At 35.6% G+C, this 7452-nt stretch overlaps 1 long non-coding RNA gene and 1 pseudogene across 4 annotated transcripts; one reads left to right on the forward strand and one right to left on the reverse strand.

Annotated features, from left to right (window-relative positions):
- Positions 1–625: 625 nt before the first annotated feature.
- Positions 626–2825, forward strand: LOC149545396 (short-chain dehydrogenase reductase 2a-like; annotated as a pseudogene). The gene is made up of 2 exons (XR_016353578.1): positions 626–1298; positions 1724–2825. The product of XR_016353578.1 is annotated as a short-chain dehydrogenase reductase 2a-like (transcript).
- A 939-nt stretch (positions 2826–3764) lies between these two features.
- On the reverse strand, positions 3765–6713 carry LOC149545397 (uncharacterized). Of its 3 annotated transcripts, none has more exons than XR_016353581.1 (5): positions 6390–6713; positions 4630–4898; positions 4450–4493; positions 4238–4312; positions 3765–4130 (listed from the first exon to the last, which is right to left on the reverse strand). It is a non-coding gene; the product is annotated as an uncharacterized LOC149545397 (long non-coding RNA). The 3 variants fall into 3 exon arrangements; XR_016353580.1 differs by having other exon boundaries at positions 4421–4493; XR_016353579.1 differs by having other exon boundaries at positions 4074–4148.
- Between the last annotated feature and the right edge of the window lie 739 nt (positions 6714–7452).

Below are 7452 nucleotides of genomic sequence, written 5' to 3' on the forward strand. Positions count from 1 at the left end.
CTCTTTCCTTGTCCTCCATACATAATAATAGAACTCCTCTATAAATTTCAAGAGACTGCTATTAATTTAAAATAATGTTAAAAATATTCAGCAACCTACTGAAATTAATCCCTGTATAGAACCTCATCTGGGAATACAAAGACGCCATTTACAATTCCTTATAATTGGCACCAAAAATATCAACATGTTTAGGCAACTAGAAAGCAAAGCATAAGAAGGGCAGGCTTGTTTTCTTATCCGAATCCTCGTCATTCATCGTGAGGATCAGCTGGCTGGATAGCAACGGGTTAACTTCTCCGGTGCTGCCAAATTTTCGCTATGAAAAGTCACCGTCGTCCAAAAGCTCAAAGCAGAACAGATTGCGATGTGATGCGACCATTGATAATGGCTTGTAATATTCAAAGCATATTCGGCAAAGAGAAAGACATAAAAAATGGCAGGAACCATATCACTCTTGTTCTTTACTTCGACATCGAAAATAATATTCCAACAAACTTTTAAGAAAATTGAAAAAGCTTTGAAATCCGCACGTCATAAATGTTGAAATCGCCTTGAAATCCGCATGTCCAATTATGTCCGATTTATTTATTGCACTTGTAATCCACAGCGGAAACTTAAACAGGATAAAAAATGGGCGTAGGAGAAGCTATGCTCGCACAGAATGAAACTTTTTAGAATGAAAGTTTTTTATCTGATTTTTTAAGATTTTTACTGTACACTACTCAGATGCAGATCATATATAGATCTCTTACTGATTTTTTTAAAAAATTGTTTTGTTTTACACAATCTTAGTCAAGGACAACGGCTTCCATATCAGAAAGGGAAGAATGAAGTAATGCACAAAATTCAACTATGGGAAAAGACATATATTGAATTCTGTCATTTCCCGAGAAACGTGGAAATGCTGGTTAACTTTAATTTCTCGCTTTTGTAATTAAATGGAAAAAGAAACCTTCAAGAAAGCATACTAATTTAATCCCACTTGGATAACGAAAATCGGAAGATCTATCCATGCCAACGGACGAGATCAAACGGGCGTTTAAGCAATGAATCTACATCAATGTTTTGAGCTTTGATATGTAAACGCTTACAAGGAATATGTAAAATGTTGTCTGCCTTTTGGTGCTAGAGCTCGACTTAAAACGTGGATAGATAAAGCTTACCAAAATAGTTAACTGGTTAAAACACCAGATCCATTGCTCGCTATAAAACCAGCTCTTCCAAAGCTGTTAGTCAAGGGGTGATTTGTAGTAGTAGAACATGTCTACAAGAGAGGGTGCAGCTGCTTTGTGGAGAAGGTTGGTTTTCGCATAAAGTTTTCTCACTTTTGTAATGTTAAATATAAATGAAATTGTTGTCAGCAAATTGAATTGTGATATTGTTATTTTCTCATGTTTCAAGTGTAGCGATTCACAAGAATTTATCTTTTATGAAATTGAACGATTCGAATGTGCTCAAGAATAGAATTCTCTCCATGATTAAACCCACACTATTTGTAACATTATTTACAAAATATTCGACAAGCTTCAGTCAATTTGACATTAAAAAAAAAACTATAGAATCGAATCCTTATAACAACATCACAATCTATAGTTTAATTTTAGACGCATGAACAGCTCCTTCTCTATGTGAGTGAATGCCGAATTTTCTTTTCATAGGCACATAAAAACAGAGTCGTGTATCTCCTTGCGGGAATGTTTACCCCAAATTATATTTTGAACAGGAATCCGTTTGTGAATTGTAGACTGCAAGGCAAGGTTGCAATAATTACAGGTGGATCAGGAGGAATTGGAGCAGCCACTGTTCGGCTGTTCGCACATCATGGAGCAAAAGTAATAATTGCAGACATCGCAGACGACGCTGGCAAGGAATTGGCAGAGTCCCTTTATCCCTGGGCGACATATGTTCACTCTGATGTTGGCAATGAGGAAGATGTGAGAGGAATTGTGGATTTGGCCGTGCAAAAGCATGGAAAGCTTGACATAATGTACAATAATGCAGGAGTCCCCGAGTACCAAAAATCGAGCGTGGCAGAGTATGATATGTCTGATTTCGAGCGAGTGATGAATATCAATTTAAAAGGAGTAATGCACGGCATTAAGCATGCAGCCCGTGTTATGATACCCAACAGAAAGGGAAGCATTATCTCTACAGCTAGCATTGCGGGAATAGTAGGAGGACTTACTCCTTACTCCTACACTGCATCCAAGCATGCTGTTATTGGGTTGACTAAGAATGGCGCAGCAGAGTTGGGGAAATGTGGCATACAGGTGAATTGTATATCTCCTACCATAGTTGTCACAGATATGCTACTGAAATATATGGGAGTGACCCCTTTAGCAGAGGCAAAGGCCAAGGCGGAGGCGATGGTTCAAGGTGTATCACCCTTAAGGGGAGCGAATCTTAAAGCAGAGGATATTGCAGAGGCTGCTCTGTATCTGGCCAGTGAGGATTCCAAATATGTAAACGGTCACAATCTAGTGCTGGATGGGGGCGTGACAGTCATACGAGATGAGAGTGCAGTGTTCGGTAAAGAGTAGCGGGTAATCTCTTAGTACAAAATGCAAACCTGCAGTAGAGATCCTGCAGCTGAAAAGGGTTATAAATCACGGGTGACACCACATCGCACACAAGAGATATGTATCTCTGCAGTTATTAATTGTAGAAAATTCAGGAGTAATTAATTATTTAAATGTAAAACTATTTGTTGTCATCAATTGCATCTGATGAGTAAAGCCTGAGCTTTTGACAATAAGTTGTGGAAATGCTATCCATCACCAATGTTACAATTAGTAATATTTAATATTATTTAAAATCTTGTTTTCGTCATGCGAAAATATATGTTTTGAAACTGAGCACACTTTATGTGCATATCATAGTAACAGGAGGATAGTCCCCCTCTTTTTATTCCACATTTCGGAGACAAAGACACATAGGGGACTTCGCTCCCCCATCCTCAGCAGCGCCACCAGATTCTACCAGCTCCACCAAAGATCAGGGGACCTCTTAGCATTGACTATTTGCTGATTTGACTATTTATGATCAATGTATGATGTTCCAATTCAATCCAATGTTCAAGTATTTATTGTTTACATCTTTATATCTTATATTGCAATACATCTTTTCATAACTAGCATTTTAAGTACCATATATATAGTATATACAACCCTCCCCATCCCCTGTTACCAGCCCCCGCCATCCTCCCACTGTCCCCAAATTAAGGCCCTTTATCCCCTTGTCACAAAAACTTTTGCCCCTGTTCCATCGTCTCCCCATTGTTCCTGAATTAAGGCCCCTCTATTCACTCATTCCACCATCCCCCTGTCCCCCGTTCCACTGTCCCCTTGTCCCCCAGGGTGGTGCAACTATGGAGCATATGTATAAACAAAAGTTGTAAATGATCCACAATATTATATGTTGTCAACATTTTGAGCAACTTTTCACAAACCTGCATTAATATTATACCATGTTCTTTGACAAAGCGTTGTCCTTTGTCAAAGGTGAGAACACTCTTGGGCATCTTCCAACTAAGTTGCAAGGCAATTGAATGTTGCTGTGCCAAAATTGAAGCACTATGGACCTATTGAATGCCGAGCTAGGTGCAACCTGCAATGAAACATAATTGTTTAGAATTTTATGGCATTAGGAGAGTTTGAAAGCAAGATTGAGTATTCAAATGCACAAAACAAATCACATTTTAGAAGCACACAACCTATTTAGTAACAAAGCTAATTGCAATGGCTGACAAACTCGCAAACCACAGCTGTGATGGTAGAACACTGCATTTTGAAGGGCCAATGCCACAGATTTTCGACTTCTCAGATATCATGCAAACCATAAATGAAGATCGCACAAGTTTTGCATAATCAGCTATAATCTCCAGTGAAATATGCCCACAGGGCAGTCATTCTTCTTCTACTAAAGACTTCTTTTTAATTTGTTTTATTTCTCTGTTCTAGATTTCCATGCATTTGTTAAAAATCTTTATTTTAATTTATTTTGTATACAGTCCGAATCTTTTATTCAGAAAAACAAAAAAAAACAAAGCTAATTACAATAACTCTGGACAGTGTGCTGCGCTGTTTTTTTGTCCAAAGTTGAATCAGTAGCTTCTGTGTTGCTGAAGTAGCCTGACATTAATAAAAAAGCTGTTGTTGAGTGAGAGAAATTTTACTTTAATATTCATTGTACATGTGCAAGTTAATAAAAAAAATGAAGGAATAACAAACGAACTTACTATTTGTGTAGCTCTTCGTAATCCCACTTGACATTGAAAATTGTAATAACAAATATAAACCATACCCTGTGAACTCTGATTGTGCACAAAATTGTTAACGACTCATTAATAACAACTACTAATGGAGAAGGACCACAGCAATGTAACGAAATCCTAATGCAAAAGTTGTTGGGGGAGAGTTACTTGAAAGTCAGTGCCGCGGCTGTTGTTACCTCAGGACTGATGCAATCAAATTTGTGTTGTTGATAAAATTTTTCTGTAGCACAGGGTGGGATATCATGACTATCAATTTTGTGTTGTTGATAAAGTTTATCTAAGCTGTGTTAAATTAATAGGAGCATCAAGAACAATATTAACTACTGCATTCACAACCCTTAAGTTGGGATCGATACCTTCATTCGTCCCATAGCTTTTATGATTTTCTTCTACATGTCTTGGTGGGAACGCATGGCCCAAGTTTGAATTATACTTGCCGCAATAAAGCAGGCCAAGTTCAAACTATCCTTGCCACAATAAGGCAGCCCAATTTTGAAATCGCAATGCAAGATCATGGACACAGTCAATTAACAAGTTTGTATCCCATATTTATCAATCTTCAGAATGTAACAGAGGCATATCCCACGCCACACTAAAAATTGCCAACGAACTCATCAAGCATTTACTGGTCAATAAGTTACAACAACATTTAATTAATTTTTTTTCAATATAAAATGGGTGACATCTGAATGATAAGATGAGAGAAACTGTCATAATAAGAACATCATAGATGATCATAAATAGAGAAGAAGAATCAAACACATTTGCGGATAGAAAGTCGAAACAAGATTTTGGTATCATATAACGAGAGCTTGCACATAGTTCTAAAATTGCAAGAATAAAACTTGACTTGTGTAACTCAACAGGGTTCTCGTGGAGAAGACTTGCACGTAAATTCCTAAAACACATCTTAATTATGTATAAAATTGTGTAAAACTATCTAAAGTGAAGAAGATTATAATGTTCAAGAAAAATCTGCCATTTGACCAGTTGGTTTGGCATTGGTTGCAGGACATACCTTCATTTCATAGATTTAAGACATTTTTGTACACATCTACTCTGTCCACTAGCTCAAAGAGTCTTAAGTTTATTTCTATGCTCGAGTACATAGTCTAGACCATTATTGATCGACAAAATCTTAAATAGTTTAATTCTACTGACCAATTCAGTCCCAATCAGGTCCGATGCAATTTGTGATTCCTGCGATACGCGTTCCCCGAACAGGATAGAAATTAGCCAAAAAACAATCTTTGCAGCGATAATTCCTGATCAAACAATTTTTTTAGCTGCTCACTACATAATGTTAGCAGCCCCTATACATAGAAAGAGGAATTTTAGCTGGTTACTACATATTTTTGGCAGCGTAATATGCAGTGTCTGTACATGTAAAGAAAAATGTTGCGCTACAGAGTATGTTGCGAAACTCCCAAAATTGTGAAGAAAAACATGTCAATATCCTGACGACTTCAAGGAAAAAGCGAAAAGGTATTTTAGTATTTACACACAGAATAAATATGTAAGGAATACGTTTTCGCAACACATTAAGGTAAGTATTTGTGCTGCTTCTAGAACTAGCATAGTAATGAACAGATTGTGGTCAATTCAACCTACAAAATTCTTGCATCGGAAAGAAGCCTTTTTGAGTTGGCTATGAGAACTATCATATGCCTTCAAAAGGAAAAAACATAAAATCTACAAAGAATGATGGAAATTTTGGCAATGATTATGCAAGAGATTTCAAACAAAGAATCGCTCTTTTGGTTACATACAATTTGAAAGGTGCATATAAGGGGTATGAACAAATTCTTAAAATGCAGAAGCTAGAGGTGCAGATAGCCAAAGTATTTACAGATCTCAAACAACAGGAGAATAACCTAACCTAACCTTGCAGTGCTGTTAAAAAAACATTTAATAACAACGTAATTTAAAGTAAAAGTTCAGCTAGTCCGTTCTCTGCCAAGAAGGGATGAAGGTTTTAGCTCACTGCTAATACTTCAGTAAATAATTAAATAGAGAAAAGAAAAACCTTATGCGTAAAAGTTTAACAGAAATAAGGTGAGATTGCGAACTGTATCTATTAAAAATCTTCATACATCTTGTCAAAAATTCGACATACCTAGATATAAGACGAAGAAAGCCTCTATCCCAATTTTCCCTCATCGGGCGAAAAGGCCTGAATGCAGAGGAGATTCCATAGATGAGCACTCTGCAGATAAAAACATTGCTGAACACTTACTTTAGGGTAAATTCGGTAACAGAGGACATTCTGAATAACTTCCCTTTGATCTGGTATAATCAAGTGCTTAAGGCAGACTTTTATTTTTTGTGAATTACAACAAAAATTGATGCATTAAGCCTTTAAGCACCGGACAAATTTCTTGGCATCTTCGTTGAATTCATTCTGTGTATACTCTTGAGTCTTGATAGTACCGTTAAGAAATAACAATTCTAACGAAGGAGCTAAAAATAAGTGAATTGCACAAAAGCAAAATATCAAAGGCACTAATTTATCCATTTAGTGCTTTCATTATACCAATTTAATGTTGTCATAAATATTGCATGTGGCTTTATGCTCTCATGTTTAACTCTAGTCCGTGGAAGAAATGCATCAAATTTGGGCATTTGTTTCATTTATTAATTAATTAAAAAGTGACAGAACATACTAATTTATAATTTATCTATTTAGTGCTTTCATAATACCAATTTAATGTTGTCATAAATATTACATGTAACTTTATGTTCTCATATTTAACTTTAGTCCGTAGAAGAAATGCACCAGATTTGAAGTTCGTTCCATTTATTAATTAATTAATCAATGTAATGTGAAATCTGATGCATATATTCTTCTAGATAGAGGTCGCCCTTTAACATTATGTTTAATTTTATTGATTTTTCTTAGAGAATTTTTAATTTTTTCATTGCTTTATTACTTGAGATCCACTAGAATTGTCAAAAATGGATTCAAGTTTGTAGAATATGTTAAAAATATAGAACTTCTGAAAATACAAATTAGATAAAAAAAAAATTAATCTAATTGGTGTATTTAAAATTAGAATGCATCTCATGATTGTAATAGTTACTTGCCACATGAACTAATAATAATAGATACCAAAAATATATTCTCTTTAATTAATCAATCAAAATTAAGTTTTCTTAAAATTAAATATTTATATTATTTA

The sequence above is a fragment of the Cupressus sempervirens genome, chromosome 7 (assembly GCF_028749045.1).
Source record: "Cupressus sempervirens isolate cs-2001-9-10 chromosome 7, ASM2874904v1, whole genome shotgun sequence".
Taxonomy (NCBI): Eukaryota; Viridiplantae; Streptophyta; class Pinopsida; order Cupressales; family Cupressaceae; genus Cupressus; species Cupressus sempervirens.